The sequence below is a fragment of the Diadema antillarum genome, unplaced genomic scaffold (assembly GCF_040938485.1).
Source record: "Diadema antillarum isolate AM-2024a unplaced genomic scaffold, OU_Dant_1.0 scf00000017, whole genome shotgun sequence".
Taxonomy (NCBI): domain Eukaryota; kingdom Metazoa; phylum Echinodermata; class Echinoidea; order Diadematoida; family Diadematidae; genus Diadema; species Diadema antillarum.
In genome coordinates, this window is record NW_027270906.1 from 3,962,197 (window position 1) to 3,974,860 (window position 12,664).

A 12,664-nucleotide genomic window follows, 5' to 3' on the forward strand; every position below is an offset into this window, starting at 1 on the left:
TCGTAATACATCGTACGATAGTGGGAACCCCGCTTTAACGGAAATTGCCAAAGTACATGGAAGGGGATATTTAACCACTCTTCCGAGTGAGATACGCATGAGAATGGTTTCTTTTGAACATGCATTGTTAAAATGTTGTTGTGTTATTTATTCGCAGTCAAACATGTCGAATGATGTACATAGAAACTCCAAGGTCCAAGCACCGTGACGTAAGTGTAAACACTATGCTCGAATGCTGCAAGGTTTCCTACTAAACTCATTCATGTCTAGCGGGGAAGAAAAAAAGAAAGAAAAATTGAGATAATACCCGCTTCATGGGGAAACGTTAATGGTGACAATGGGGAGGGAAGATCGATCCCGCTTTGTATCGCACCGGATGTCTAAGGTGGAGGAGCCTTGGTGGGAGGTACAAAGACTCCCGCTCCAAGGAGCAGACAATATTAATGTTCTATTCTTTTCTGTATGCCATCGAGATATCTAAAAAGCACGTAATCCGTTTTTATCAGTCGACCGCATGCAGTCGGTACTTGGCAGTCTTAACAGGGTATAAGGATTGTACCCTGTACCTCTTTCAAGCTACATTGTCACTACCACTGCAGACTCTCGATATGAATATCATAACATGCGAAGGTGTCGAAAGTTCCCGACCACCATCACGATCAATATCACATCTTTCCTTGATGATATTTGGGCTTTTCTCAGTACGAAGATGGCAGAGGTCATTAAGGTTAAACTCTGAGAAAGCCGTACTTCATTGTCCCTCTTTTATCTTTTTATTCTTTCCGTTCATGTTATCAGAACGAAACAAAATCCAAATCCACAACCTCAGGAAAATTATCTCAAATATATTTTTACGATAACACCCAAATATCTGTTGTTTATTTTTTCCACCACTGGGTACTCTCACTTCTCATTGTAGATGTAATTCTCACGAATTGTGATTGTGAACTTTCAATCGTGTGGGCTGCAGTCCGCAGTGCTTCTGCCCCCTCCCCCGAATAAAAAAAAGAGTCCTCTCTAAAAGTGCGACGTGCATGTAGAACGGTGTACAGGAGAAAGTCAGACGGTCAAGTGTGATTATTCGTTTTTGTGGACATCTTACTGTGTCCATGGGTGGTGCTGACCATTTACTTGGGATTTGAAGGATTTGACCTTCACGTTTTAACGGAAAATGTCCGTTAAGATCTTTTTGAAATACGTAGGATTTTTTTTTTTGGTCTTTTGTCAGTGATGGTTCACATTGCGACCTCCTTATCACGCGTATGTGTCCCCCACCGAAAAGGTACAGCTTCTTTTTGGTGGGGCACAATAGCACTGACAATAATAGGATTGTTCAGGGACACAGTCTAATCTTACCAACTTTTCAGCGGCTCTGAACCTCACCAAGCAAGTGCGCTATAGCTCCCGATTTAACGTTTAACGTTTAAACATCTGAAGTTTGCTTGTTCGTTTGTTTGTAGTGCAACAGAATTGTCAGCAAGAGGCCACTTAGCAAAATACGTTAAACAACAACAAAAATATCAATTATCGGTATCGATCTAAAATCATGCAAGTCATCAATTCAACCTTAGTCAAGTATGATACATGTTATTACTTTTAAGCCTCAGTTAAGATGACATAATTATTTTCAGGAAGTCTTTCCCTCTATTGAATTAATATTTTAGGACTAAACGTTGATTTAAAGAGTTCAGGTTTGTCAGCCTCATATTTGCCATTAATTTTGAAATCCACACGCGTTACAAATCATTCCGCCACCCTTCTTGATAATATTTTCACTAATATATTGCAAATTTTAAATTCTTCTATAATTTTATCCGATATGACTGATCATTTCCCTATTATAGCATGTTTCGATCTCGGGTATTCGGTAAATAAATTTGGTTTTTCTCCAACCAGACGTAGAGCTACACCAGAAAATTTGGCTAGCCTTGGTGCTAGCCTAGATAGGGCTGATTGGTCTAGTGTTTACGATAGTGATGACGTTAATATATCATTTAATAATTTTTCAGGGATAATTAATAATCATTTAGATGAATATATACCTAAATCAAAAGATAAGTTAGTTAATTATAAAACATCCCCCAGATTTACATGGATATCAAAATCTCTTCTTCTTTCAGTCAATAGGAAAAATAGGTTATATTATAAATTCAAAATGGAAAAAACTGAGAAGTCAAAAGAAAAATACACTTCCTATAGAAATACTTTAACTAAGATTATACGGTTAGAAAAGAGGAAATATTATATGTTTCAGTTAGAAAAATATAAACATGACATGAAGAATACATGGAAGGTTTTGAACCAGGCCATGAATATATCGAAAAAGAAATCAAATATTACAACAATAAGATATGATAACAAAATATATGAAGATCCAAGTGATATAGCTAATATTTTTAATTCTTATTTTTCAATGATTGGGGAGAATACGCATTTTTCAACATTTTTAGGTCAATCAAATCCAAGTTCTATCTTTTTTGTTCCAACTACGAAATATGAAATTATTGATATTGTTACTGCAATGAATGACAAGCTAAGTGCTGGTTACGATGACATAAGTAATTTTATTTTAAAGGGAATTTTATTTTCAATCGCTGATCCACTTTCACATATTTTTAATAGATCTATATCATGTGGTGTTTTTCCTGATTTTATGAAAATAGCTAAGGTTTTCCCTTTGTTCAAAAAAGGCGATGGTTCTGACAAATGTCTGATATGAGTAATTACAGGCCCATTTCCTTGCTTTCATCTTTATCTAAAGTTTTGGAAAAATTGATATATAAAAGAACAATTAATTTTTTAACTTTTCATAATGTTTTTACAAATTCTCAATTTGGGTTTCGTCAAAAACACAGTACCATTCATGCCCTTTTGAAGTTTATCGACCACGCAGCGCATACTATTGATAATCATTCTCATCTTTGGTATATTCCTGGACTTCTCCAAGGCCTTCGATACAATAAACCATGAAATTTTACTTTACAAGTTGCTCATTATGGAATAAGGGGGAAGGCCTTGGAGTGGTTCAGGAGCTACCTGCAAAACCGCAAACAATACGTATCTCTGAACGAGAACGTTTCAAGTTTCGAACTCATTAAGTGTGGCGTCCCACAGGGTAGCTTATTAGGACCTTTACTTTTTATCATTTATATCAATGATTTTTGCAGATCATCCGACGTGTTGTCATTTATACTTTTTGCTGATGATTCACGTATTTTCTTTTCACATCAAAATCCGGATGAACTCGTACACATTGTTAATTCCGAATTGAAAAAAGTGACCCAGTGGATAAGAGCTAACAAATTATCTCTTAATCTTTTGAAAACTAAGTATATGTTATTTAGTACATGTAATTCTATAGAAGTTTTACGTAAAGAGATTATTTTTGATGACACTCAATTAGAACGCGTATCTCATAGAAAATTCCTTGGGATTACAGTAGACGATAAATTTTCATGGAGGCCACATATTATTAACATTAGTACAATAATTTCACGTAATATTGGTATCATCAATAGACTGAAGTTTCATATTCCATTGTCTTCTTTGCTGACGTTATATTTCTCTTTAATTTTACCTGATCTTAACTACGGTCTTTTAGCATGGGGGAACGCTCATCAAACTTTATTAGATAGATTACTGTTATTACAAAAAAGGGCACTTCGTGTTATTTGTGGCGTTCCCATACAGATCCATTATTCACTAAATAAAAGATTTTAAAAATTAAAGATTTGTATTTTTTTCAACTTGGACAGTTTATGTTTAATTTCAACACAAATGTACTTCCCTGTATATTCAATTCAATGTTTACAAGAAACCAACTTTTCCATCCCACCAGACAACATGATCTACTGAGTTTCATCTACCCCTTCTGAGAACATTATTGGCTCAGAATACATTTATATACACAGGCCCTAGATTCTGGAATTCATTAAGTTGTGAAATAAAAAAATTCTCCTTCTTTGTTTTCTTTTAAGCGTAAGTTGAAATCCTTTCTCTTAAACCATCTCTGATGTTCGTTTTTACTAACCAAGTCCCAATAACCACAGGGTTCATCATCCAACCATCAATCAATTAATCTCTGAACTCATTAATTCATGAAATAGCCATCATATTCTTTACACGGCTGTATGCAACCACCGGCTGTTTAAAGCATCTCTTCAATTCCCTCTTCAATTCCCTCTTTCGTTTCTTTGATCAGCGTGTATATAGGCATTCTCTTTCTTCCTTCCTTCCATTTTCCACCTTTCTGTCTAGTCGTGTCATGTTGGGGGGGGGGGGGGCGGTACATTCTTACCCCTTTACATGTTATGCTATCCATACGAGAGTCTGTGGTAGTGAAGCTTGAACGAAGTATAGGGTACAAGACTGCCAAGTACCGAATGCACGGTCGACTAATCAAAACGAATTAAGTGCTTTTCATATATCTCGATGGCATGAAGCAGAGCATGAAGCAGTTTCTTTTTCTTTCATTATTCTCCGCCCAACATTTTCTGCACATAAATTTATGACTTTTGCTTTCAGTTTGGATGCCCACCCAGACAGCCGTTATATGTTAGTGCTGTCATTATGCGTGTGTTTTTTTCCTTTTCTATCTGACTGTGTGGGCCTCCATTTCTATTTTCATTTTGTCTATTTCTATTTTTACTTTGTCAAATGTTTTAATTTTTTTCTTCTTTCTTTACTTTTTCTTTTTCTGCTGTTACAACTATTTCCTGTTGTTGTTGCTTCAGTCATTCTTGCTCTGTTCTGATGCCGATTGCAGAGATTACAACATTTGTGTTTGTCTGCCCCTTGGAGCGGGAGTCTTTGTACCTCCCAACCACCTCCACAGACATCCGTTGTGATTCCCTCCCCACTGTCACCCTGAATGTTTCCGATGAAGCGAGAATTCAAGCGGCAAGCACGAAGGCTATTATTCGAAGAACCAGCAGTACCTGTGGAAATCCACGGGTCTGATGAGGGTCTCATATTTTGTCCTTTCATGAGATTTCTATATTCTATATTTCTTCTTCACTCAAGACCATCCCCGCCCAGAAATCTAATAGTAATGCGTGCCGACCCTGTCAATGGTTGGAATTTTATTCCGCCGCTTGCCTTTATGACAGAACTTGAGTTTCGACAGGTAGCAACACCCGTTGAAATCCGAGGTTTGGCTTCTTCCCGCCCTTTAAAAAGGTACAGGAGCCCCCTCTGACAAGTACACACACATAGTGGTACACAGATTTGTCCTTGATCCCCTGCCATTCTCCCGCGCAGCTATCCCTTCCTTAAAAAAAAAAAATGAATAAATCAATAAAATTAAAAAATACAGAGCACCCTTTGACCCGCAGTTTTTGCATTTTTAGAATTGAAATAAAGCGATTTGAAGCACACTTTTTGTGTAAAATTCGGAAATTGTCATTCCCCAAAGTGTACTAAGTCTTTGATAGATTATACCAAGCAATGGGCAGTTGATGGGAGGGTGGGAAGATACCCCTCCCATACTTGAGGGAGATTTGTCATTTTTAGAAGTGAAATTCAACGATCTTGCGCACATGCACTTTTGTTGGAATATCAACTCGAAATTTGTCAATGAGAGAAGTGAGCAAGTCTGTGGAAGGAGACAAAGCAGGATGTGGGAGATGGTATAAGCCATATTCCCCCTCCTTCACGAGGGAGATTTTGTAGTTTTGTGATTTCAGTACGCGCACACATTTTGTGGCATACAACTGGAAAATTGTTAATCTCCATGCAAAGTGTAACCATGGTCTATGCATGGAGATGGGTGACGGGTGCGAGCAGAGGGAAGGCGTGGGAGATGGCTATCCCCATCCGTCTCATAAGAGGGAGCTTTTGCCTTTTTAACGTTGAAATTGAGGTATCTCGTATACGTATATTTGACGAAAAATTTTGGAAATTGTCAAATACTTGCACTAAATCTGATATGGGGGTAACTCAGCGAGAAAATGGTTCATGAAAAGGGAACATTTCTCTTGTACATGCAGGAACGTTTGAGTTATTGGAATAACAGTGATAAATCTTATATGCACTCAGAATTATTCAGATTTTTTTTTGTCAATCTGAAACGTGTACTATAGGCTATAGGGAAAGGAGCACAGAGGGGGAGGGTGTGGGAGTGGGATATCCCCCTGTCAAGCAGGAGAGATGTTGCATATTCAGAAGTGAAATTCAACAATCTGTTGCACACTTTGGGTGAAATATTTTGAACGATATCATCTTACTTGAAAATATGTTGAAAGGGAGCGGCTTCACATGCATGTAGCATAAACGCAAATTGTCCCCATTTTTTCTGCTTTCCAAATCTTGGGGGGGGGGGGGTGGTACATTCTTACCCCTTTACATGTTATGCTATCCATACGAGAGTCTGTGGTAGTGAAGCTTGAACGAAGTATAGGGTACAGGACTGCCAAGTACCGAATGCACGGTCGACTAATCAAAACGAATGAAGTGCTTTTCATATGTCTCGATGGCATGAAGCAGAGATTATAACATTTGTGTTTGTCTGCCCCTTGGAGCGCGAGTCTTTGTATCTCCCAACCACCTCCACAGACATCCGTTGTGATTCGTTGGATCTTCCCTCCCCACTGTCACCCTGAATGTCTCCGATGAAGCGAGAATTCAAGCGGCAAGCACGAAGGCTATTATTCGAAGAACCAGCAGTACCTGTGGAAATCCACGGGTCTGATGAGGGTCTCATATTTTTTCCTTTCATGATATTTCTATATTCTATATTTCTTCTTTACTCAAGACCATCCCCGCCCAAAAATCTAATAGTAATGCGTGCCGACCCTGTCAATGGTTGGAATTTTATTCCGCCGCTTGCCTTTGTGACAGAACTTGAGTTTCGACAGGTAGCAACACCCGTTGAAATCCGAGGTTTGGCTTCTTCCCGCCCTTTAAAAAGGTACAGGAGCCCCCTCTGACAAGTACACACACATAGTGGTACACAGATTTGTCCTTGATCCCCCGCCATTCTCCCGCGCAGCTATCCCTCCCTTAAAAAAAAAAAATGAATAAATCAATAAAATTAAAAAATACAGAGCACCCTTTGACCCGCACGTACACACATGTATACACACCTTTTATTTCAGGAAGAAATAGCTTATATCTCCATTAATGTTCCGTTTCAAACATTCAAAAAAAATAACCCCGTTTGTGCCCTTTCCACTCACTTTTGTTTGATGGTTCATAGAACCATCCCTTCATTTGCCTCGGACTGTTATTCTTTTTTCCCCTATCTTCTTATTATTAGTGGGGGGGGGGGGAGAATGGAGGGTTTGTACTCATTATTATTATCATTATTATTATTATTATTATTATATATGTATATATATATATGCATGATTTGAAAGTTGATTTGAAAGCTAATACATTTTGGAAGTTGTTTAAGTTATTATTTTTGGTAATATTCAAATACTAGTATATTATATGTTGATTTAAAAAGTATCGTACTAATTATAATGTATACATATGCATGTATGTGTGTGTAAGCATACGCGTACAATGCATATAGACATATAGACATATATGAATATATTATATATATATATATATATATATATATATCATACACTCAGCAAAAAAAAAAGAAGAAAGTAAACACTTTTTCAAGTTCATATTTTGAATAGAAGATTTTGATAAAACTGTAATGTATTATATACCTTATTAAAGGAAATCTGATTGGCCATCAACCTGGTAGGTCAATAAAAAAAAACAATCAAAATTTCCATCATTATTGTTGATATTGCTTCTTCTCTCATGTCATTTGAAATTGGATTTGACAAAAGATTCTTCACTTTCCTGCATTATTTTTAGCCTCTCTTTATCTTTGGGGCTATGAAGACATGATAGAAATAATAGGTTTATTTTCAAAATTAAATCATGTTTCTTATTGTAATGAATTTCTCTTTTGTTCTCATTTTTATATAATATTGAAGATCACCTACGCATGTATAACAACCTGTTCATTTATGCAATTTTTACTTTTGTGTCTTGGAAGAAAAAACAAATGTGTTCACTCATGCATAACGTTTCCCTTTTCATTGACATACTAGGTTGATAGCCAATTAAATTACCTTTGATATGGTATATAATACATTGATTTTTAGCCAGATGTTCTATGAGAAATATTAACTTAAAAGTGTTCTTTTTTTCTGATTGTATATCATAAATATGTGTATGTATGTTTACAATAATGGCAAAGTATGATTATGATATTTCGGAAGTTCGATACAGGAATTGAATTTAAGTTTCCATTTTTCATTTTTGTATGATACACAATTGATGATGATGTTAGATTGTACTTTTGTGTTAAAGTAGATGATTGATTTGTGCAAAGGCAATATTTCAGAAGATTGATATCATTATTATTAGTGTTAATGTTATTATTGTCATTATTATATCGTATGATATTGCGCTATGGTATTGCACCTATTACATCAAGGCACATTATACCATCTAGACAATTATTGTAATGTGTTTTCTCTTGGTAGATCATGATGAAGGTCAGGACAGGCCGAAAGCTCGATTAAAAGGGAAAAGATGCAGAGAGCAACGTCCGCCTCAATTTGATGTCTTTCACTATGATACCAATGAACTATGTAGGCCTTACGTATGTATGTATGTAGTATTTAGATATTCCTATGTGTATGTCCATATGCAAACAAAAAGAATTTCCTGAATGGACAATAAATGAATCTGAATCTGAATCTGAATTATGTATATATATATAATTATATTGACTTATTATAGGGATGAATTTAGGGAAGGGAAGAAAAAAGTTAAATCGTCAAGGATTCTGAATAATTATATCTTCTTTTTTCTTCGTGTTAAAGTTAGGCTTACTCTGCGCTTAATGATAGATTTTCCTCCAGACAATCTCAAGCAAACTGTCTCAAACTGTTTTACTGCAATCATGTGCGATATCTTGTACTTAGGCCCTATTATATTCAGACGTCAGAAAGGCGTCGTAATATGCCGTCTTTTTGACGTAAATAGACAAAGAAACTGGACGTCATTTACACGTCTTAGATTGATGTCAAAACGTATTTTTGCTTAGACGCTATTTTGCTACACGCTGTTTGCTAGCTGCGTGATATATCAAACATCTTACAAAATAGTACAAATCAATATTGAGACTGTTATTGTGTCTAATTCGTATGTACAGCTGTATACACTACAAATACACAATAAATTTACATTCATGTACTCGTCCCTTTTTATGAAAACTCATGATCAATATAGAAACCAACAGAAGGCAAACCCCTACTGGCATTAACTGGTATCAAATTTCCAGATAGGTTTATGAGTTTAAATGTATCAAACCATTAAGTCGTCGACTGACACCCAAGGAAGGAAGTCATGCGTGATTTCTTGAATCGAAATCGTGCAGTATCGTACAAACTAAACTTTGGTACAAACACACACAAAAGAGTAGCGTCTAATAGAGATAGTGGAGGTATGGTTGCAGTTCACCCGCATAACCATAGCATAACCATAATATGTCTAGAATTTGATACCGTGAGAAAAAAAAATGCAACCCACAGCTCCGATTCTCAAGTAATACACATTAAATGTGGAAGCGACTTGACACGATAGTTTTATTATGTGTTGTCATTTGGCGCAAGGTAATTTCATTCTTTAATGGTAAATAACCAAAAGAAAATTAATTTACCCGACATTAGCCAAATTCAAGATCTTTTCATTGAGTTGGAGCATCGCATCGCAGTCACAAACGCTACTGACGAGTTTTTATAATATGCATTCATAGGAAACTGAAATATCACTGCACGTTTCAATGGTGGTATTATAGCCATAATTATAGTGTTCTAGCTCCATACCAAGCCTCGACAAAAGTACGGAATCTATCATGATCAATGTTCCAGCTTTTTTTTTTCTTTGTACCGTAAACTCAAAAGCGGGCGCCTGACAGAGTCTATTTTCTTTGCTTATTTACGTCAAAAAGACGGCATATAATGACGTCTTTTCGACGTTACAAGTATGAGGTCGTTTTTACGTCTTGCATTTGAGCAAAAGTTGTCGCCAGTTTACGACGTCTTTCTGACGACAGCGCTCACGTGAAATTGACGTCATTCTGACGTGTCTCTATAGTATCAGGGATATACGTCGCTATATATTATGACGTGATAAGCACGTTAAAAAGCAGCGTAAATTTGACGTCATTAATACGCAGTTTGACCAGTTTCCACCAAATTAAGACGTCTTTTTGACCGTCAGTCTGCTAGCTGGGTAGTTCTAAGAGAAATTCAAAGTTCATTTCATGAAAATTGGTTCTGAAATGGCTGATATATCCAAAACAAAGCAATCCCAATAAAAGGTGGAACCCATCTTTTATCAAGGTCGCATTGTTTTACTTTTTTTTGTGTGGATATTTCAGGCATTACAAAACCGATTTTCATCAAATCAACTTTGAATTCCTCTTCAAGTGTATTCTCTTTTACATTAGGGTTTCATACAGTGGTTTCAAAGTGTCTCGCAAAAAGTCAGAGCTGGAAATATTTCTAATACAAGCCCTTACAATTTTGTTATTACAATTGCTTTAACCTGAATGGCGGCCATATTGGATTTTAACAATATGACAGCCCCAGGAGGCGCCAGTCTTGGCGCCCGTCAAAATAATATCGAAAAAGTATGATGTAAGTGACCTGTGGGCCGAATTCGGTGCTTTTGGAAGAATTTGAACCATGAACACGTATCCCATATTTTGCCCTTATTTTATTAGTTCCCGACAATTTATACTTTTCCTGGCCAATTTCGCGCCTCTTTCAGTCCAATTCCTTATTACTGTATTCAATTTATCAAAATTAGCCCATTAGATGACAATTATTCACAGATACAGATTAAATCTGAAGTGTGTTAACATTGTCCCCATCTTTTTTAGCACAAAAAAAGAAGAAAATCTTGTTCCCGCACATTCTATCTTTCAAAATTGCAACTTGTATACGTTCAATTAGGAATAAAGTTCTTGGACAAGTTATCAAGTGGTTATAGCCATCATATTTATTGTATTGGCGGGCTAGGCATCTGGGGAGGTAGGTCTGAGTGTCAATAAATGCTATCGAACATGAAAAAAAAATGATATAAGAATAAAAAAATGAATATGAAACTATGACATCTTATGATGCTTACAAACCAATAACTATACTGAAAGAAAATAAGATGAAAGATGTATCATTCTCAAAATATAGAATTAAAAAAAGAATAATGCTGATTTTCTCTAGCATGTTGTGAAAGATCTCACTGGCTCTAAAGTTGATAATGCCCCGACATCATTTCATTATGAAGGCAAGGATTTATCGAAGTGACCTTGAACGAATTTCAAATAATGTTTATTTCAAATTTTGTTGATATAGGCCCTAATTTAGCATAAAGAATTAATGCACCTCGAGGGGATCTTAAGAATTATCGGGATAAACCCTTTCAGAAATCCTTTCAGAAATCATTTTTACGATGGACTATAATCATCAAGAAATTTTGAATGTTGTTAATTCTTTAAAACCAATTACGTCTACAGGATATGACGGAATAAGTATTGATTTTTTTGGGAAAAAATATATGTATCAAAATAGTTTACCCTATATTATGTATTTTCAATTTGTCTATCACATCCGGCGTTTGCCCAGATTCTGTGAAAATTGCCAGAGTTATAACAATATTTAAAAAAGATGGCCTTTCCTTAGCATCAAATTATCGCCACATATCAACTTTGCCTGCTATATATCAAAAATTTTAGAAAAGACACTTTACGTTTGTCATGATTTTGTTAAACAATACAACATATTATTAAATCCAAATCAATATTGATTCCGAAAGTTTCATTCAACAGATTTCGCTATTATACAACTACACGACAAAATCAAAATCGGGAAACTAAAACCCAAAGAGCAGCGTGGATTAAGAGAAAGCAGCAACATTAGTAAAACACATCACTGAAAATTTGAGGAAAATCGGACAATCGATCGATGCAAAAGTTATACATTTTTAAAGTTTTTGTGTTGGAACCTCTGGATCAGGAGACTACCAGAATTCATGATGTCATGTGTGGACAACAATATGAAGAAAATATAAAGAGAATTCCACACACACACACACACAAAAAAAATCATTTTCCATGAAAATTACACGTTCCATGAACTTGATACTGACATTATGTTAAAGGGGAAGGCTAGTAACTGATCAGTGGGAATCAGTGCGAATGCTGCGGGATGATTGTTCCAATTCTTGTGGGATTCATTTAAGAGTACATTATATCTATCGTTGTGTGAAAATTATTTGCTTCAGAACGGTCTCATATTCAAGTGATGTGCAGCTTAATGCCCCGTCACTGACCAGGCATGCTAACCTGGAAACATTAAACTGCACATTACTTGAATATGAGACCATTCTGAAGCAAATAACTTTCACACAACAATAGATATATAATGTACTCATGAAGGAATCCCATAAGGACTGGAACAATCATCTCCTAGCATTTCCACTGATTCCCACTGATCAGTTACTAGCCTTCCTTTTAAAGGTAGAAATAATTCTCCCTGTTTTCTAAAAGCGGTTAGTCAAGTGCTCTTTCATTACGCTATTATAGTAAAGTGGAAGACGAGGTGTTTGTGAACTGAAAAGTTCTTTACTTCGGAAATAGTATGAT

The 12,664-nt window shown here is 36.0% G+C and overlaps 1 protein-coding gene across 1 annotated transcript in view; it reads right to left on the reverse strand.

Moving 5' to 3' along the window:
* Positions 1–12,664, reverse strand: part of LOC139725841 (arylsulfatase-like) — a 36,070-nt gene that overhangs the window by 22,330 nt on the left and 1,076 nt on the right. The gene's annotated exons all lie outside the window — the stretch shown is intronic.